Source organism: Trachinotus anak, unplaced genomic scaffold, assembly GCF_046630095.1.
Source record: "Trachinotus anak isolate AG129_WGS33_773 ecotype Australia unplaced genomic scaffold, CSIRO_AGI_Tana_v1 ptg000034l, whole genome shotgun sequence".
NCBI lineage: Eukaryota > Metazoa > Chordata > Actinopteri > Carangiformes > Carangidae > Trachinotus > Trachinotus anak.
In genome coordinates this window covers 6191420-6214100 of record NW_027273885.1, presented here as the reverse complement: position 1 = coordinate 6214100, position 22681 = coordinate 6191420, and the positions used below count along the sequence as shown (strand labels likewise).

At 40.7% G+C, this 22681-nt stretch overlaps 1 long non-coding RNA gene across 1 annotated transcript; it reads left to right on the top strand.

Moving 5' to 3' along the window:
* The first annotated feature begins 5031 nt into the window (after window positions 1-5031).
* LOC139614565 (uncharacterized) lies at window positions 5032-13858 on the top strand. The gene is made up of 3 exons (XR_011687080.1): window positions 5032-5167; window positions 5466-6440; window positions 13457-13858. It is a non-coding gene; the product is annotated as an uncharacterized lncRNA (long non-coding RNA).
* Window positions 13859-22681: the final 8823 nt, after the last annotated feature.

Sequence of the window (22681 nt, the reverse complement as noted above, 5' to 3'; positions counted from 1 at the left end):
CAGTGTTAAGGCTTTTTATGTTCCATACACCCGGTTTCCACCTCCCTTTACACCATCATGCAGTGTTACCCACAGTCTCTCTCCTCTGTTACCCCAGCAGACTGCCTCTTTATCCACCACCATGGCTGTGGTTGGGTGGCAAGAATTAAGCTCTCCCCTGCTGTTTCGTTCTGTTTTGGTTTCTTTTAGTTCTTGATCTGATCTTAAGTGCGATGGCATTAAGATCTGCGTAGGAGCATCACACACATTTTTCATCTAAGCTATTTTCAGTACTGCTGCTTAAAAAAATAATTACAAGGAATACTGAATGAATCATCTTAAAACAGCAGATCTAGGAGATGTAAACTAAAAAGCTAAAACACCATGGCAACCACTTTTAAAGCTGGGGTAGGCAGTCATTTTTTGGCCACCTTTCAGTATATTGTAATTCAAGTGGTCTGAGAGCAAACTAGATGTCTGCACCTTCTTTTGGCTCTGTTTTTAAATCTAGGATGTGACAGGAGACTTCAGCCAAACACAGGTCTTTTCAGAGAGAGAGAGAGAGAGAGAGAGAGAGAGAGAGAGAGAGAGAGAGAGAGCATTCCTATCAGCTTTTCTACAAAGGCAGATGCATGTTTGAATCTATTCAGATGGACATGTGTCAATATTGGAGAAGCGCTTCTGAGATGGAGAGAACTTGCTGTACTTCTAGACAGCTAACTTCATTTTCCTGTAATGTCTAAATGTGCTGTATTGGTTGGTTGTGTCGGTACATTGAACGTGTACCGACCGTAGCCAAAGGCTCACGGCTGGCAGAAGGACGTGCATATGCTGAAGGGAGGATGACTGTATTTTCAAATTCTCTTGTGAAATCAGTATTTTTATATTTAAGATTAAGAATTTTCACTGAGTCCTATCAAACACAGGACAAATCAACAATCCTTCAGACAATTTTTTTCAAGAAGAAAAAAAAACATTCCCCATCTCCATGCTTAGATACAAACAAGGATGGCAGCCAGAAATGATAGCTGCCTAGCAGAACACCTGCATATGCGATGAATTCTTGTTGAATGTCAAATGAGTTCAAGGTAGATGTTGGGGCCACACACTTTCCCTGTCATTATCAAACATGGTTGATATTTGATACTGACTTGCTGATTGTTTCCCTCTGGCCAGTGCTATGTCCACCAACATGTGAAATCTAAGTGATGCCTGCTACATGACTGTAGAATTTTATCTACTGCTATTTTTAATTCAGTTAGTAACACTGGTGAAAACAGGAGCAAAAGTCAGTCTGCTGATAGAGGTGCCTGGTTAGAAAACATTCATATTGCTAATTTAGAAGTCAATTACATCCAACTTTATTTGAAAAAAGAGGACTTGTTAGTGTATCTGCAAACCACAAACAAAATCTTGTGTGTGGTATTGTCAAATTATCTTCCAGGGTGCTCACTATTTGAATATCAGGACATACAAAAACAATAAAAAGATAAAGTATTTATGTTATTTACACCCTTTACTTCTATATAAGTATTTTTTCTGTCTATGCTCACATTTTATATATAAAAGCAGGGTTAGGGTTAGGGTAACATCAAAAACATCTCATTTTAATACCTTGGGGATCTGAGATTTAATGGAAGGTAGAATTTAGGACAGGATACAGAATAATGGGCTTAGCTAAAGGAAGGAAAACGTTTTCGTGAGAGCGGGTCAAGTGCACTGTAGAGAGTGAAGGGACAGGAGGCCAGTGGGATATACCAAAGTGGAAGGAGAGAGATACTCAGAGTTTATCAGAAAGCAGTAAAAGAGAGGAAGATGGTGCAAAACAAGAAATGTCTGTGCTGCAGAAAAGGACAAAAGCAGGGTGAGGAAAAATATTTTTCATTTTTCGACTTACTTTCATAGTTTGAAAATATTAAATCACTTATAATACTGTTTTATTCTCCAATCATTATCTTGATGGTTCACCTTTCAAGAAAAATGTTATCATAAGCAGTGGTAAAGTGGAACCTGGGCCAACCAATGGGGGATTATTTCAGCTTCTGTAGTGGGGGCATGCCAGAAAAAGTTAGAGATCCACTGATTTAACAGGAGAAATGAACAGTGAATATTGTACCAGTGATGTCAGTCAATTTCAAGTAAATTGTGTAAAAGAAAATCAAACTGTCCATGCAGAAAAAAAACAGGTGTTCCTTAACTCCAAATGAAGAATTTCTTTTGGCAGTAAATCCCCCATTACAGTACCGTGGAGACAGCACTGCAGGTCAGCAGGATGGAGAGACTTCAAACACACGCTTCAGGCTGGAGTCTGTCAAACTGATAGCACCTCCGTGCACATCCCTGCCAAAACATCTCCACTGACTACATGAAAGACCTGTTGCAGACAGCACGTGAAACTTTTCTACAAGTTATGTGAGTGAAGCAGTTGAATTTTATCCATAAAATCATTGAACTTGATACACATTTGCAACAGTGGGGCAAAACATGAAGTTGAAGTTATTCTGAAAGAGAAAACCTTTTGGCAGTAACACATTACATCAGACGCAAAGACTAACTTGCCAGTTGACCATTAACCAAACCTGAAGCCCTCACTGTTGCCACCAGGTATAAAAATTGTTCAAAGTGGGCAGTAGAAATGTTTAATAGCAGCTACCTGGCGGTCTTGTTTTATATCTGGGGTGAAAAGTGGAAATACTAACGTTGGCAAATCAAGCACCTTTAGGGGTAGCCAAGCCACAGGCAATCCTTAGAAATCAAGACACGCCAGTGAATTCAAGAATTTAGAGAGCATGTCTGTCTCGTGTCTCAGGTTTAGAGGTGAGGCCAACAATATTCTTCATCTATGTCGCCACTAATTTGAATAGTATGAACTGAGACATATTGGAGACATATTGGATGACAACCAAATTTAAATGACAACCAGACGGTTTTGACACAAACCCGGAATATCCTCTTCATAACCCAGGTAGATTCTGTTGCCCTGGATGAATGCATTAGTACAGCCACGCAAAGCAGTGTTTGAAAAGTTGTCGTTGTGAATAACTGCCAGAACTTGGTGAACCACTGAACCGTTTCCTGTGTTATGTCCTCGCGTGCTGATATTAATTTTTGCTGACAGTCCCTTCCCAAAGCCCCTTTATCGACCCATTCTCCTGGCCATATTTGTGTTGCATGTCAAAGGAAGGTCTCTCTCCCTCAATCACAGGGGTGCAACCTTCCAGATGCAGACACACAAGTTTCCAGGTGTCACGAAAGTACGTTGCTTCAAACAGTTGCCCCAGTTCACTGTGACGAAGAGGAAAAGGTTGTGCATGAGAGAAAAAGGGGAATGATAACACGGCGTCACTGGACTTGAGTGAGTGACTGACTCCACTTGGTATTGAACTATGCAAAGCTGACAAATAAAAAGAGATGAAAACACAGTATGTCAGTTCTTCAATTTCATGCAAGACTGCCCTGCATCATTGCCGTGTATCCCTATAATAAGGAGGCTTTGCGTTCTGAATAGTGATTACCTCTCTTCCTTCAATGTGCCACACAGCTGCTCATCTAGCTACTCTATGGATTCTTCACACATAGCGGCGCCTCACCTGACCTTAATCCAGTCATTTGAGGACACCCTTGTGTTTGTTTGCATCTGTATGTTTGCTGATGTGCTAGAGCGACCGTTTAAGCACGTATGTGACTTTGCGTACAGGTCACTAACGAGATATTAAAGAGGGAGCCGCAGAAGCAGGTGTCTTTCAGTTTCACCTTTGTCTTTGTCTGTGCTTTCTGTATCAACTGGGACACCTGTCACATGAGCAGCCCTCCTGGGTGCTGCACCACTGTGAGGAAAAGAGAAGAAGGAGGAACAAAGTGGTGCAAGAGGAATTAGGCCGGCAAGGACACCCGTCAAGCTAGCAGGCAGGTTGCCCAACATGGTCTTGCAACTGTGAATGTGATCGATATTGGGCTGACGTCGTAGGCAGACACACACACACACACACACACACACACACACACACAAGCACGCACATAACCCAAGCCGCAACCACAGTATCTCTACTCCCTGATTACCCTAACTCACTTATTTATGTGTCCACTTATGCCAGCAAGAAAAATGTCCTGCATCAGCACTGTGCTGCTGGGTCGTGTTTGCCATTAAGCTTTTGATTGCATTATGGGACATAAGCATGATTGATGCAAGTGGGGAAAATGGTGATGCTGCAGAGAAAGGACAGTGCGCCTCCACAGATAAGTCAATCCATTTGTAGATTGATCATTTAGATCATTGCATAGATGGCTTGTTCAAGGAAAACCTGTTGATAATTGTCAAGAAGCTACAGTGAAAACTATATTAATATACAGAAAGAGACAAAGTATATACACCCAGACACTCAATTCCAAACCTGACATTCACAGATAGCAGTGATATTATTCATATTGGTGCCTAGGATGTTGCCTAGGAACCTGTTAATGTTTTAATGAGATGGTGTATTTTTGGAGCTGTTGGTGTTGCTATCCTGGCGCGGACCGGAGACTGCCATGTGCTAAAGTGCAAAGCAAGCTGATGTGGTAAGAGTCCAACTTGGAGTGTGATATTTAAGTTCTTTTTGTAAAGTATTTGTTGCTGCGTTTTTCCGTAGTGTTGATTGTTTTTCTCGCCAAATAGCCTGACTGGGCCAGACCGAGGGGATTGTGGCAAGAAATTGTTTATGTCCACTGTTCAAAATATTAATTTCAAATATTTCTTGTTCCCCTTAAATGTGTCCAGTGTGGCAAATAACTTCCTACAAACATATTCATTGTTAGTTGTACTGTTAGTGTCATGGTTTGACAGACATTTTATGTTTGGACTTTTTAATGAGTTTTGATTCTCTTTGTTTGGACTTTTTGGTTCATTTCCTGTTTTATTTGGGAGTTATTTCCTTGTGTGTCTTATGTTGTTTTTTGCCCCTGTCTTTGTCCCGTTTCCCTCCTCGTTGATTGTCTGCCCAGCCCTAATGTGTTTCACCTGTGTTCAATTGCCCTTCCCTCCCTTGTGTATTTAAGTCTCTGTCTTCCGCCTCATCTTTGTCACTTTGTCTGTTATACTTGGATACCGGGATTTTTCTGTTTTGTCCTGCTTTGCACCCTGTGATCCCCTGTCGTTTCATAGTGCTCCTGTGTTTTTTTTTTTTTTGCTTTTACCTCCAGACACCTACAGGTAAAGGAAAACATGGTTGACTGCCTTCATAAATTCTACACTCATTCTCATTATTAGCTTCTAAACACAAAAGACAGCCAACTGACATTCACATTTAGGGTAGCTACACCCACAGCTCTTGTGAAATGCTGGGCCTCCATGTTTACAGGGACATGATACTGTGTATTAGTACAATTTAACAGCTTAATCTGACTGAACTGAAAAGGACATACTTGGACTACGTGTGTATGAGAAGTGTAGTTTAAAGAATGCAGCAAACATTCATCTGGGTTTTTTTTTTTTTTTTTTTCAATTGCAGAAGGACTCCTTAACATGCTTGTTGGACTGATTGATGATACCCTACACAAGGAAAAGGCATGGGGAAAATCTGTATATTATCAATATCTTTCAAATGAAAATAAAACTTTTAAACAGCATTGGTTTATTCTGGTGGATTTAAAGGTGACAGTAAAATATGAGTTTATTTGGAGCAGAAAAACAGGCTGGAAATCAAAGATGAACTATTACAAACATGATGCAACAGTGCCTCAGGATAGCATTACACTATAAGAAATAATCTGCTGTAATAATGCCTCCTGTTAATAACCTTGTAATGTCATTAATTCATAGCCTGATCAACTGAGTAAGGAGTAATTTACTTTCATAATATGGGGTTTGCCCTTTACATTCAGCCTGCATGCTGACTCAGAGCATTATTCTACATTGTTAGTGCCTAGGCCTGCTCCTCAGGGCAGGGTCTGCAGATGACAACCATGACTGATGACTTGGTTGTGCTGTTCTTGCCATGTGCATTTCTGTTTCTTAGACCTAACATAGGGATTACTCCCACTTCACTTCTTATTAAGTCAGATACATGCCTGATGCTCCGTTGTTCTTTCTTTCTCATGATAGCTCTGTCACATTCACTCATCGTTGCCATTTAATTCACTCCAGAGCTCCAGCTCTCTGATGTTGAGCCCGGTTTTGCTCTTACAGCAACAGCTAAACATTAGGCACATTGTCATCGTGTTTGGAGGGATTCGGTTACATCTGCAGTCGAGTTCACAAAGGCTTACTTCATCTTACTTTTCTCTTGGCCCCTCCCTTTCCTTGTCTTTTCTTTGTTATTCTCCAGTTGGCGAGAGATGACAAGCTGATGTTCTGGAGCCAGGCAGACACGCTCTAGTGGACGGACTTCTGTGTAATGAGTGACAACTGCATGCTAGTCAGTCCCAGCAAATCAACAGTGAAAACAGAGAGCTGATCCGCAGGCCTAATGGAAACCACTGGTCCTGTAAGTGCCCGTCTAATGGGCCGGCCACACAAACACACACGCAGAACAGTAAGTCAGAAGGGATCAAATCCAAGGATATTGTCTGTTCTTGCAGATTCTGTAATTGTACAGATTTCTGTCACCTCTACCACTTCACTACATCAGACTCGGGGAAAAAAAATTGACCTTTAAAATAGCAGATTATGCCTGTGTGAAGGGAACTAGTGTACTTATTACTAATTCATGGTCAGACAATAATAGAGACAGGTTGTCAGTTGCCATATTTTTTTTTTCTCTATGGTGTGAAAATGCAGGATACTCATTGCTGCAGGGGAGGGCAGCTCCACACTTCTTTTCACTTCTATTCTATTCTCAACTCCCTCTGTTCTGCCTGATGGACCACCTGACCAAACCAGTCTTCAGCTCCCCTAGGCAAAGCTGGTAGCAGACAAAGGTCATTAGTAACCGTCTGGACATTCTCCCCAAATAGCACCCACTATAGGAAAACCACATGATATTAGCCCATGCGCCTATCATATTGTATTTCCTGCAAGCTGATGATGGCTGGCACCTCTGTTGACAAGTGTAGATTCTACGTACCCCCAGGGCCCCAGTCCCGACAAGATCCTGAAAATCCTGGACACCTTGTCTTGGACATCCTGTCAGTCATCCCTCAGAGGCTGACTGGGGGATGGATGGATGGAGAGAGGAAGGGACCCAGTGAGGGGAACGGCTCGCCAAAAAAAGGCTCTTAGCAGCTCCTTGTCGATGCACTTTGATACACATGAGACTGGCAAAAAGTGAATAACAGGGAGCTTTGTGAGACTCTGGAAAGTCACAGCACTGAGATAAGGGAAGTGCCCCCTTGTTGGCTGTCACTTTATATGGGATCAGGTCATCTTTTCAGAAATCAGACACTAATATTCAACCTCTGTCAGGTTTTCAGCTAAGGCTCAGTCACTGAGATACATGCAGCATCCAGTCCTCTTTTCTGCGCTGTCCTCTTGGACACAGATTACTGAGACAGATGATTACTGAGGAGTAATCAACAAGAGCTGTAATGCCAGGTGGCAGGGCCTATAAAGTGCCATTTAATAAATAATGACCTATAATGGTGACAGTTCACAAGTACATTTAACCTGTGGGTAATGCTGTCATTTTCTCACTTGTGTGGGTGCTAAAAGGCAAGAGTCCCCATTTGGCCTAAATGAGTAGTGCAGATGAGTAGCTCAGTAGTTGGATTGTGGTCTTGGCCTGAGCTAAACTGAGACTATCTGGGAGGGGGAAACTACTGATCTTCTATTTATCCCCACTGATGCCTCTCACTAAATGTAAAGGGGCAGGAATCCTATCAGAGAGGCGTGTGGCCTAACAGTGTGCGATCTGTGTGCCCACCAGCCCAACTTGTGTCTACTCCAATTATGATGCTCACTTTAACTCGCTATCTGCAGTGAGCTTCCCTTCTCGGGTTTTCGCTTGTTTGACGCCATAAGGAAACTGGCTCAATTACAGCCCTCATTCAGAAAGACATGTCTGGATGTAAACACAACTGCCTCACAGACAGAAAGGTGTGAAGAACAAATAAGGATGAAATAAATGTTGAAGGATTTTTTTATTGGAACTAAGTAACTGTTGCCTCTCCAAATCCACGGGTCAGCATGACTCATATTGATGATTTCCTAGCGCATTGTTGAGAAAAGGAAATGATGCTCTCTGTGTGATTGTAGCTCCTTTTGTGGGCACTTAGCCAACATTTGCATTTATTTATGACGTACCTCGTTCACCCAAGAGGCCCATGTGATACTCTGCCAGTATCATTTTATCTGCTGCCTCCTGTCTTAGTGCAAACTCACATTCTCACCTTAGGTCCTCCGTACTTAGACACGAGTTGAATTATGCATGATAACCTCACTTGACACACACGCACATGCACACGCCACTTTAAATACATTAAGTTGTAAGGTATACAGAATTTAATCTATTGATTTCAAGTACATGGAAAATGAAGTGTCCCTTTTTTATTTTTTATTCATTCATTTGTCTATTTATCTTTGTGACTCACAGCAGGTTGGATGGTAGGTGTACAAAGCCCTTGGCATTCACACTAGACTCCCAGCTTTGCATTCAGAGTTGAGTCTGTGGTGAGGTTTAGGCACTAAAAGCATTTCAGTTACAGTCAGTAACTGTAACCAGTAAAAATTTCCGTTGTATGTGTCATCATTCATGTAAATATTATTTCACCCCCAAAATAAAGTCTGTGACTGCAGCACACAAATTGGTCTTCAGTGGGATTGAAAAAAACAAAGCAGAAATGCAATGCTTTTGCAATGAGAGGTAATATTCACAACAAGACAGGGGGGGAAAAAAAATTAACATGTTACCTTTCACCTTAGTTTTTGTTCCTGCTCCTCTTCATTAATGCGAGATGAGTGTTGTGTATAAAACAACATGGCCTCAAACTGTTGGCTGGGCTCCATGTTAAATGTGCAGCTTGGCTGGCAACATCAAGTAAACACGAAAATGACTAGAGATATAAGGGAATGGTAAATCCCTGTTAATAGGCTGTTGAAGAATGTAAACAGGGTTAATGCCAAGGTTGCAAGGACTGATTAAAAAAAAAAAAAGGGATTTGCTACAGATTACTGATTATCTGATAAAAAACACAATTACTGATGTCATCCACAGAAAAGATCAAATCACCTCAATAAATGGTTTCAACTCTTTTGTTACTTGCAATCTAATACACAGATTCTTCATCTGACAGAATGTTATTATTTTTTGATATGAAATGTAAAAATGTTAATACATACAACATATTTTGATTGCATTTTTCTAACAAACATATTCCATAATCACCGGTTTAAAAGCATCTCTCACCTCATTCTTGTTCTTATACTAACTGCAGTACATTACAATTACCATGTACTGGAGAACTGAAATTTAGCAGGCTCTGTCCATGTGATACAGTGTACAACATACAGTGTAATCAGAGCTAAACATAGTTCTGCCTAAGCAGAACCATGACTAAAGCGTAAACAGAACATTTCCTGCCTAGTCTAGACTTAAAGTTTGGCTTCTATCACATAACCAGCCGTGTAAACAGAGCCCAGCGTCAAAATGTGTGTGTGAAAGAGCACTGGCGGGTACAGGAAGCTCAGGTCTCTCACCTCTGTCTTTTCTCAGCTGTGTGTGTGTGTGTGTGTGTGTGTGTGTGTGTGTGTGTGTGTGTGTGTGTGTGTGTGTGTGATGGACAAAGACACATTTAGTTGCTCTCATATGCCTCTGAAACGGTCCCATTTCTTAAGCCACATATCTACCAGGCAAGACTTCACTTTTCTGAAACAGTATCATGAGAGTTGCCATGCCTACGGGGTCTCCTTGTTCTTTGTAATTGCTTTCACTGCCATTAGCCCAACCAGCTCTCACTGCTCTCACACAGGATATAGCCTGTCACAGTCACAAGCAAGGCACTAACCGAAAAAGAGGACCAAAAAAAAAAAGGGCCATACTTTCTTCTCCACAGGCCCATCTCTCATGACGCCTCACCAACAGATGTCCAGGGATTACCCCATCCCAGTGGAAAGACACGGGCTCTGTTTTTGTTTGTGAATTTGCTTTACTCACTCGAAAATGTCAAGTATTTTTAGATAAGACTGTGCTGAGATGTTGAATGAGTGGGCTGCTCAGAACATGCATCAACACACTGGAAATCTTCCGTTCTGACAGCAGGTGATGCCTCTGCAGTGTGGCGTGATTTGCTCTGCTCCTCACTCCTGTTTATATTTCCTGAATAGCAGTGGGCCATTTCAAGTTAATAAGACTTGTGCACACTGTTCATGACAGTATACGGGTTGCTGCATATGAAGACATACTGCAGTAGTCAATCATAATTTAACCTTTATTCATTTCAATTCAGGGATATGCGAGGACACAGTGTACATTTTTGCATTACCAAAGGATAAAGCTACCAAATATTTCAACTGACTGTAATTTTATTGGTCTAATTTAGGCGGGCAGTAAAAATAATTCATTCTATCATTACAGATCTAATGGCCACACAAGCAGTTAACTAATGAGGGGGCAAGATTAGCCATTGCTGTCTGGACTCTGCTTAATAGCATGAGGGGTCCTACCAAATGCTGATGTTGCAAAGAGACAGATGTGTTAAATCATTATTTAAATCTCAGTAGTGCATAACTAGAGCTGTGGAAAAATATTATGACAAGCTCTGGCTGGTAGCCCACCACGGAAACTGACAGTGCATGTCTCAGCATCACTGGCAACCAAACAAACCTCACTCAAAAATCAGTTCGACTTTAACCACATCAGTTAAGTGCATGGGAACGTGGTCTCAGACTTTTGGACCCCATTTTATATAAAAATCTTTTACAGGCTCACTGTCCCATTAGCTGCTGGCAAGCATGAATGTTTTGCAACTAGTACAGTAACACCCAGTAGAGAAAGTAAATACAACAATAAAAATACACAAATGGTGTATGAGCTTTCTCCGCGCAGGCAGTATGTGCCTTTTTGTTTCATGGTTCAACCTATTTCTATACTGATTTAAATTTAGATTGTGATCTTTATAATACTGTATATAACAATATTACATTCTATAAAGAATATATACCATTGTACATTTTACCACATACTGTATATGGATTTTTTGCTGGTGGTGTTTTTGTGTAGGTCATGTGTGCTTAATTATTTACACAAAGGAATTTCAGTGTGTGTTGCTCCTGCTTCTGCCCCTCTCTCCCTATCTATCTTAAAAGCTCTTCTGCCTGTCAGTTATTCTATTCCCACAATGACTCCCTGCCATCTGGCTATCTGATGTATTGATGCAGATTAGCGCTGGAGAGACGCATATTAAATCGTAAAAGAAAATTTAGTTAACCCTCTCTCACATGAGAATCCATTTCCATAGAGTTCCTTCGCAAACTATTTATGTTCGCTGCCTCCCTCACACCTATTAACCTTTTGTTTCACTCAATTGAATTTGCAAATGAAGGCAAACCCGCAGATAAATTCTCACCGGACTGAGGTAATTGTCTATCGATGGAGATGTAGCAGTTTGAAGTGCTAGCTCATGTGAGACACACACACACACACACACACACACACACACACACACACACACACACACACACACACACACACACACACACACACACACACACACACACACAAAATCGCTCATACGCTAAGGACTGCTGCTTCAGTAGGGAGAGAGAGGGGCAGGCCGGCAGTGAGGTGACAGCATCCAAGCCAAGGTGACCCCCTTAAATCTATCAGCTACTCTTAAGCATGTGCATGGCTGGGAAATACGATGAGCTCCAGGGACATCAGCATACCCACTTAATGTGGTCTCAACCCTGGCATGAAGACTTGAGCACCCAGCTTTGGGCGAAACCTTCTGTATTCGGATGATGTGTCATTGCTTTAACCCAAACTGCTGTAACTGTCGGTTACATTTTACGAAGCTGCTGTGTTTCTAAACTGTCATCAAATAAAAAAAACAGATGATGGCAGATTACAGCAAAAGACCATATACATTTGCAGGACATTATATCAGACTTACTTAAAGGAAGATTTTGGCATTCACATTCTTGCCACATATGATAGTGGTCTTTGTCTGATCATCTAACTCCTGGAAAGACACAGAATGAGCTCCCATAACATATTTTTAATGATGGAAGATGTTTTAGTGTGGACATGAATTGTCAGCCCTCAACCAATATTTATTTATTTTATTTTATTTATTTTTTGTGAGATGGTTTAGTTTGAAGAATATTTAGGCATCTGAAGAGATGGAAACATCCAGTATTTCACTAGAAAAAATCTAGTGGATTATCAATCAAATTGTGTAAAAACAATATGTTTACAAATGAGCCTTCATCTTAAGAACTACCAAAAGCAAACTGAATCTTTGTGAGTATGGGAATTAAAAGTGCACTGATATTAATGTGCAGTCTTGGCCGCCAAGCTCCTCTTTTAACACAGTCATAAAGATGTATATTTACCTTTCTTAGATGTAATTAAAGTGCTCGTCCACTGGGACTGTGAGACAGGCCTGCTCACTCTGATATGCAGCTAATTGAGACCACCGTCTTGTACTTCAAAGGTCACAGGGTGCTCTTCCCCATTGCTCCCACAGTGCAGCCACAGCCACAGAGACTTCTTCAGGTATTGGTAGTACCATGTTGACAGATGGGTGAGAATATATTCAATGAACCATAACACCTCCGGGTCAGTTTCACTGACGTGGTTGTCCTTGGATTGTTGTTGAGGGAGGACTTCTATAAATGGTGGCATTTTTTCTTTTGGCTGAGCTTATCCCCTTTTTCCACACTTTGAAGCCAGCTCTCTCTTTGCCTCTCCCTCACTCTTACCCCCCACTGGCAAAAGCGCTGGCTCTTTCCTCCATTTGCTTTGAGCAAACTAATTACAATAACTGCACCTGCGGGATCCATTTTTTGGTTTGACACATTGGGTAATAGAGAGCAGCGATTAACCGCTGTGATTCATTGTTCTCTTCCCTGCAGTCATGTGACATGATGGGAGTTTGCTCTCCCTTCCCAACGTGTTCAGGTAAACAAAATGACTGTTGTGAGCATTTCATTTGATTTTTTTTTTTTTTTTTTTTTTTACCTGTAGGCATCATTAATATACAATAATAATAGTTCTGGTCCATTTTGAAGTTATATATTTGTCAAAGCTGCGTTGGTGTCAAAAGTTAGTGTTAGCAAGACAAAATCAAAGAATATAGATTTACTTAGTGTCTCTGATTAATATGAATGACAGTTTATAAACCTGAAATGTTATATAAAATGTGTCCCTAATGACATTGGCCAATGGGCACAGTAATGTGTTCTGTAATTGTATTTACTAAGTAAACAACACTCAAGCTGAGAAATTAGCCAGTGGAGTGCATAAACAAAATGTGTCCCTAAGCTTGTTAGCCCACCTCCTATCACAAACTAATTACAACAAAGTTTGATTTTTTTCTTTTTTTTCTTTTCACAAAACGGTTGCAGTGTCTCCCTGGAAATACAAACAATAGGTCCCACTGAGCGACACCTGCCAGCAGACAAGGCATCTCTCTGCATTTCCATTAAAGCACATTCTTCAGAGCAATGGACTCCCCTTTCTTTGTCCTTTAAAATCAACAGGGTAAAAAAAAAAAAAAAAAAAAAAAATCAATGCTCTTTTATTGTTTTTCTGTGTCGGACACATATAATAGTAGGATGGTGAATGCTTTGAAGGAGGGTAGCATCACCAGGGGAGGGGCCAGTGAGCGTATCTGGAGGAAATCAATACATTTTAAGTAATAATACAAATAACAATGTCTGAAAATTTAATGTAAAAAAGGATTACTAAAGCAATTTTTTGTTGAAAGCATCTCCTATTGGTTTATGCATTTGTAAAGATTAAGTATCTTAACATGTCAATTACAGATTTGAAATGAGGAAAGAAAATGTTGATCCAACAAAAAAGAGCACTGTAGTCCCTGCTTTTCTCAGTCATGTTTCATTTTACTGCACCAGCAATGACAAAGGGATTTGATTTGGTTGTCCTAAGATCATGCAGAGGTCCCATTATAGTGTATCTGCCAAGCCAGAGGTGAAGAAACGTATTGGTAAGAGGTGCAGTTCCCTTCCCAGGTTCCCTTCCTAGAAGATGAAAACAATGAAGGTAATCACCTCTTGACTGAAGACAGATAAGTGAAGAACTGAAGAGGTATGCTCCAAGTGTTTAACATACTTGATCTTGTGGCCCTGAAATATCAGGCAATCAAAGTCAAAGCTCGATATTGTAGTGAAAACAGCCTTATTCTTACACTCGGAAGGGGTATACTTAATGTGTCTGTGGGTAGAAATCCAATGTAAGTTATACAGAAAACACTCGCAGCAAAGCTATTTCAATATCTGATTTATTTCTCTGCAGCAGAGTGGCCTGATCGATGTTGTGTTCAATGCCTGGAACCTATGTGGATCTGTATTCTTTCTGTAATGTTTCAAAGTTAGTGCTGACATGACATTTGTCTCATACTGCATATTAATGGGTTGAAACCAAAGCTTGAATTAATAGGGTTGCTCACTCACATAAAGTACAGTTTCGGGCAGTTAGGGTACCTACTTTCCATCCACAAGACTTCATTTCTCCAGTGCCCAAGGACATCAGCTGCCCTGTTAAAATCTCCATCTGTCCAGTCCCATCTGTGTAGAAACATGGATCTGGTGTCTGCCTGTTCACGCGTGAACTTGACCAGTGATCAAGGTGAGCAACCACCTGCACTAGTATGTATGACAATTGGGCTGGATAGATGGCTGGAAGTGTTTTCTCCTGCATGTGAATGAATTTATAGACTTTCTGACATTAGCTTGTCAAAGCTTTCATCAAATATTCCATCGACTAAGCGTTATGACCTTTTTTTTTTATTCAGATGACTAATCCAGCCATGCTGCTATATCATTCAGTTCTTTTTTCCATTCAGTGGGCACAGCTGAAACAAGACATGGCTGTGCAGGAATCAACCATCTGGCCTTCAACTTCAAGTGTATCAATACATTATTGAAAACATCCCAAAAACAGCATTGTCTTACTCTTTAGTTCCTGCCTCATGTGCCATTAAACCATCAGGCTAAGCTGCTAAGTGTCAGACCCATTCAAACCTGTCTCGTACATCCATGTTTGATGGCGATCAGTTGAAGGGCTTAAATTATAAAGGCAATCTTGTCATCTCTGCCTGTCTAAATGTCTTTTATTGGGATCCAAGAATAAGGGGCATTTATGTCCATTTGAATTACCTTAGAAATTCAGGGCAAAAAACATCCCTGTTTGCTCTCTTCTGTGTTTTTTGGCTTTTAAGATTTCAATTGTGGATAGATCTCTGTTCCTTTGTTGTCAGCTCTATTCTACTCAGCACACCCTGAGCTGTAATTGTGCCTGTTAGACAGAGAAAGTCTTAAGAAGTTCAACAAAGTTGCTGTCATGATGTGAAAATGAGTGACTCATTTACAGTACATGTACTGTGGATTAAGGAGGAGACTGGAACGCGGCCTGCAGAGTTTTCACTCACAGCAATAATCTTATGAATCTTATGAACTACTTTCCACAAGAGCTAACAAAGACTGTCCCTGAGGGAGAATGTCTAGAAAACTTTTTACATTGTAGTGCAGTGTTAGGTAGAGTTGCAAAAGAGGGAGGATGTAGGCTTTAGTCAAAGGTGGTCCAAATTGTTTCTGTATCAAAGGCTTTTACACACTTGGCTATTTTGTTAGTATTGTCAGTAAATGCAGGCCAATCTCAATAACAGTGTCAGATATCTAAACTGCAAAGAAACATCTGACTGAGTTAAAGGTAGTAAAAACCAGCAAGTGAGAAAGTGGGATAGGACGACAGTTCATCAGAATTTCCCAGTGAATCCACCTGATGGTCAGAAACATGTGGTCCCTTCTGGCTTGCTACTGTAGATGTGCAGATGTCTTCTCCTTCCACTGATGAAGAAAGCCATTTACTTTATGTGGTTTTCAACCACTACACACAGGACAGTGTGTGATTCCCAGTGGGATCGGCAATACTAGCAAAAGTTCAACAAGTTTGAATCATCTTATTCAATGTCACTATCAAAGTTTTAAGTTGATATAGAATTCTTATTGCAACTTTACAGTATTTGTCTGATATACCATTCACAATGGTCTTACTGGATAGTATTTGTTTATATGCAGACTTGATTTCCTGTATATTTTTTCCATTTCATTAATGAGATCAACGCAGTGCTTCAGAGATGTTTGTAGTTCCGCACTCGAATAATCATACACCCAGGTTTGCCTCTGACTCTTGAAAGTGGAGTCTGTTTGTCAGGAAGTGAAGTTTTAAGTCCCGCAGAGGACCAGACTGGAGCCTCATGGCAGCTCCGCAAAAGGGAGCTTTATTTTTAGCTGTTGAACAACAGGAAGGAGAAAAGGAGGCCAATTCTACCTGGCAAGATATGTAGGAATGATGACATCGGCTCAGTGGAGTGTAAACTGAGCATGGGGAGGTTGGTGCAGTTTGATAGTTTGAACACTGTTGGGGGAGAGAGGAGGTGTTAAGTAAGGTAAAGGGAGAAAATCAACAGTGGAGAAGTTGACAGAGGTTTCACAGAACAGGACACAGGTCAAAAAGTTTCTCTGATCAGCTACAGCAATGATGTGTAGGAGGATCCTCTGGTTAAAGATAGAAAGAAAAATGTAATAAGCACAGTTATTGTTCATGGCTCATAACCCAAGTCAAAGTCACATTCTGGAGAAGCTATTCATATCTCTTTAAATATAAAACACAATTGTCTCTGTAAACACTTAAATATAGAGGAGCTATAACAAATATTACTGAGGGGGAAAAAAAAGCTAGAGCTTTAAATGCTTAGCATCCAAGATAATATCTGCATATTTCAACTTTGTTATCATCCTTGAATCTATAATCAGAATATGACCTTTTACTGGCTGGCACGCACATATTACTTGAATACTTGCATATCAAAGTAACATCAGAATATTAATGTACAAAAAAAACAAAAAAGAATACAGTTTGGTATGATCATCCAGCGTATTCCCAAAGCTGCCCTACACCATCAGTGTGTAGGGCAAAATAGTGCTGTGTGACCACATTTTTCATGCCACCAGTGGTCAGTCTGCATTATGATGATATTGAACTATTAATATTATATAATAATAATAATAGTTAATAATATACTATTAATATTTTGGCAAATGCTCATATCCTGACATTTTGTCCTATATGTCTCACCCATTTATTTTGCCATTATCAATTAGGCTAGCAAATGAAATGAAAATGAAAATCGCAATACAGTAAATAATCATTTTATTTTCTCATATTGCAACAAATTCTCCTGCCATCTGGTATTCAGCAGTTGTCCACCTTTGACTTCTCTTCCTCATGAGACTTTTGTACGTACACCGGTGCACTCTGCTGACAGCTCTCAGTATGGGCACGTGACCCGTATACTGAATCTCGAACTTGGCTCAGTATGCGCTTGGTGGTACTGCATGTTGAAGATACTGCTGCTCTCAGTGAGTGCCGCTTTTCAGTGATTGGTTCAATGCTTGTCTCATGACAGGCTGCAGATGCTGTGATTGCAGTGTTTGGTGAGGGAGGCTTTTGTAGTTTTGTTAGTTTTGTTGTTTTGAGAATGGGTGTATTAGTGGATGAGAAGACTTAAACTGCCAGCCACTGCTCCAGTATTTAGCTGCATGGAAAATACAGTATATGCCCTCAGCAAACTGTTTATACAACATTTTATTTGTCATCTGAGATATCGTAACATGGTGCTTACAACAGGAGAGCTAAAGTGCATCCTGTCTTTGAATTGTTTGAAGTTTGTCAGAGTGAGAATGGAAAAATTCAGCTTGACATTCAGCAGTCCACGATGAGTAGTTCAAAACAGACAGTGCACTGTGCATGCTCTCAGTCCTAAATGATCACAGAAGACAAGCATCATCTTAGCCTACATTTCAGCTTGTTATGCTCCCTCTGTATCACCTGCATGCTGCACAAACCTCTGCCAGAACCACCTCCACACACCCACCCACCCACCCAACCACTTGAAGCACTGCCACCACTATAAATGCAAATAAAATATCAGGACAAACTATACAGCAGCCTTTTTAGGAGGCATTTTTGCAGATAGAGATTAGTGAATAATTTAATGGAAATTCCAATCTGCAAGTCACAGGGATGGCATGCATGTGCGTTAACTTGGCTTACAAGGTAGTGCTGCAGGGGAAGGCCTTCTCTTTTCATTACAGAGGGCCGATTGGGAGATGGATCAGTCTCTGCATTCATTAGTGTGCTCACAGAGAAGCCTGATTACTGCACACAGAACTCCAATTCCTCACCTGTCGAGATTTTCTCACAGGGAAGTATTTTTCAAAGGGGAAAATGAACATTTCCCCTCATAAACACCTTTGATTTCAACTTTCTCCAAGTATAAAAGCCATTAGCAGTTAAATGGCATTAGGTGCAATTAAAAGAAATGATGGGGAGGTAATCACCGGGTGCCCAGAGCTATCACCTCCACTGATATGTCTGAAATATGCATAAGGAGGAGAAGGCAGTGGCACAGGACCAGGTTCAGCCTCTAATTAAGCGAGAATGCCCCCAGTAACTCAGATGTCACGGAAACAGCTTGATGGTAAAATTTCAGGGGATGAAAGGTCAAGCTAGAAACCCAACAAATCAAGATACTATATGTGCACATGGTCTCAGACTATCACACAACTCCCTCAAGGAGACTTTCCAGACTTAACAATTATAGTATTAAATGATCTTTGATTGTGCTCTTTCAAAATTTTAAGAAAGCCTTTCATCTCTTATGGAGAACACTTTAATAAAAGCCTTCTGAATCAGAGCGCACAATGAGCTAATTAACAAACATCTGATATCCAATAATTCATCCTCACTTGTGTATTTTTTTTTGTTTCAAAAATATTATCAATAAATAATGCTGGCAGCATGTGAGAGTGTGACTGAAATGTAAATGAGATTTGGTTTTTTAACTCCCATGTTCCGCTGTTGGTATCTGGTCTTCCAGGGAGTTATTTTTGAGCTAAATTTAGGTCAGGAATCGCAAGGTGTTATTTTTAAACATCAGCCTCTTTAGCCAGTGTCTGAGCCACAATAACTTCAAGCAGGCTTGATTTGCATTTTTAAAAGGACAGCTCAGAGATTTGGTGCACCTTGTTGGTCCTGTTCCTTTACTTCCTCCTCAGTTGCCAGCTATTTCAAGAGCATGGACAGAAGTGAGTTGTTGTGTCTGGCCTTGGTCAGATCCATTGTGATGTGGAATGAGACAGGTCACGCTTCAAGGCGCTCCGTGTCTGAACTCCCTTGCTCTCAGCATATTGAAGGGAAAGTGGCTGACTGGGATGCTTGCATGGCACTGTGAGTCACACAGACGGGCTTTAATTAGTTTCTTGGTTCCGTGTTACAATCCAGTGTCTATATTTGGATGTTGAAAGGCTTACTTCTCATATTTGTTCCGGAGTTTAACTTCACCATTAACGTTTGGCTCTGGTGACTGACCACATTTTTTTTTTTTTTTTTTTTTTTTTTTTTTTTGCATCGAGGTAAATGATTTGCGAAAAATGACTTTGAAGGCCACAGTAGGCGTATTTGACCCCTTTTCCACTTCAGAATTTGACAGAGCTAGTATTTAATATTCTGCTACTATTCTGGGGTTTTCTAAAATCCAATTAGACTCCTGAATTTACTGGATTATGACACGACCATTTGGGATTTAAAAAGCTTCGGTTCAGTCTTTGTAGAGGATTTATCATAGATATTTTATGGGAGAAAAATTTAATTGGTGCTCTATTTGTGTGTGTGAAAACACACAGATGTGCATATATTATGTATTTTTCTGCAACTTTGACATTTTCAATTGTGGGCAATTACACTTTTATCTCTTATTGAGATACCAGGTGTATCACTGTAATGATGCTGGCTGTCTGTATGTGTGAAAGACCCCCTCTGATGAAAATTAAGTTTTTAATCTTGTTAACATGTCAATATGGTGTTTTTTCAATATTATATAAGACATATCATTACTGAAATAAGCAGTCAACTCCATGACTGTATATTTCCACCTTGGAATTGCATGAACCAATGACAGTCTCGTAAAAATGGATTCAGACAGCCAAGGTTTCATATGTCATATACCAAAGGAACCAATCCCATCAACTTGAGGGGAAACAGAGTGGGCAAATAAATCTGAAACCTTGTCAGTACAAACAGAGTTTGCATTACTACAACTACTAACACTGTGTCAGCCACTGCCAGTTACTAGCTAACAAAAGATCTCAACTGTGCTTACCGTTCTGATACGTCTGCTGTTCGCTGATTTCAGCAGACTCCTCATCTGAGTCTGACTCTGGCTGAGCCTCTCTAATGTTTCCTCCAACGCTAACCATCTTGATACGCACTGCTCTTTCACCGGTCACCGGATGCTTATTGTTCTGATAGGTCTTCTAGTCACACATTTTGGTGTACAACAAACTCCTCACTCCTCAACAAACTCCTGAGTCTGTGGCCGAGCCCCAGATTTTTCCTCCACTAACCATCTTGATACGGTCTGCTCTTTCACCTGACAACCCAGCGCAAGCAAGTCTGATCCACAATTTCTTAATGAGAGGTAAGTGTAGATGTGCTTCCAAGCCCCAGTTTTCCTTATTTTTGACTTGTACATGGGAAAACATGTTAAACAAAATTTTTTACTTACCTTAAAACACCTCTTAAGAGGAACTTAAAATAATATGATGTTTTTACTTCTCTTGCATTTTGTGACAAATTGTCACAACTAACATTAATAATTTGAGTCCGTCAGGAGATGAGACGTGTTTTTATAATTTTACAGCCAAAAAAGCCCAGAAGTCCCCAAATGAACCTGCTGATAGTAGTGTAAGTTTATTCATAATGTGCCCTCAGAATGATCTCACAGTAACACACTGTGAAAATTCATTATTTACTACACTTCATAATGCTCTTTGGTTTACACCTGCTCATGGTAACATACACACACTGATGTCATTCTGTTCTGTAAATATATGCCATTTTGCTTTGAGGAATGCCATCAGACATCTTCGTGGTGGCACTGGTAGGGAAAAGTGTGACCTGGCTAACAACAGCCTCCCTGTTACACTGCACATCCAATTACACCTTCAGATGTTTTATTTTGAAACAGTATCACTTTTACGTCGCCAAGGCTAATAGCAATTTAGAAATCATATTGCATACGACTGGCTGTATTTGTGTTCCATTGCCTTCTGAATTTCATCTGCCGTGCTTGACTGATGCCTCTCTTCAAGTGGCGCAGGAGCCCACACCATTTGTCTGAGCTCCTCCATTTTTTATGTGCACAGGAGGTCTTGCAGTTTCTTCTTTTCTGTCACATTTTGAGTAATTTGTTTGCTGAATCACACAAAAGCCACTCTCAGTTCAACGAGCATCCCTCAGGTTCTGCCAGGAAAAAAAAAAAAGTGTGCTCCTTCAAGCACAACTCTCATGTCCATGCAATGTTCCAATATTTTTCCCGGTTGTTTGGAGTGCCAGGGGAAAACATACATTGTGTATTCACCAATCACAAACAGCAAGTGACAGAGGATATTCCGCCACAGTGGCCCGATATGTGAAATCTCTGGGAATGAGTTTCACCTTGCACCGTGCCAGAGTGATCTGCAAGTATAATGGTTATGGCCTGCATGGGCTTATCCAAAGTAAGGGAAGTATTTAATGAATTTAAAAGACCTATTTAGTATTACACCGTTGTGGAGGGAGACATCCATCATTTGTTGGACTATTCCTTCACAGCCTTGTCTACTTGACCATGACATTGCCACTGTAGTGGTACTGTGAAATGGATGTAATTAGAGTCATTGTGTTGGACGTTCACACAATTAGGTGACCCGAGCATCTGATGCTTTCCCCTTAAAGCTTTTCCTCTAAGTGTGCACCTCACTCAACCTGGGCTTTGATATTCAACCGGGCTCAAGGTGAATTCTCACTCTGCATGTGTTTTATGGCATGTCTAGAGATGATTCTTGTTTGCTGCGGACAGGCAAGCGATATATCACCATACCGCCTTTGCCTTCCGCTTCCTCTCCATGTACTTCATTTCTGTCTGTTGGAGCTCATTAAACAGGGCTAAGGCACTGGGTGAAGTGAGCTGCATGTCCTGAGGAGGAAGCTTGTCTTCCAAAAGCATTACCATAACCTAACGCATCTATCCTCCAGACGTGCCATTCCGCCTCTCCCCACTCTGTTTGCAGTGGCCCTGAGCTATGTGTGTTATATTTGCTATTATTAGGTGGAGAACTGCTGGAAGGTATAGAAATATGCCAGGGAGGGCAGCTATTTTTAACAGCTGGTGCTTGGCCTTGATCCCTCTTTTTCCTCCCTCTTTTTTTTTTTTTTTTCATATTTGAGCATGCTGTGCGCTCTCTTGCACTGCCGCAAATTGTTCCATGTGCTGGCTGGGCTTCAGTGCGTTGCCCCCTCTTTCAACTCCCTGTCCACCTTCCATGCCCATGTGCTGATAAATCACAATGCTCTTCCACCTCTTTTAGCTCCCTCATGGTAACAGACAAGAAGACGCAGTCAGCCACAGGGAACAAGACAGTGCGACATATATTAAGGGTATCACACATTTGTGTAAGATCTATTTTTAGAAAACGTATCTCACATCAGCCTGCAGCCAATTAATG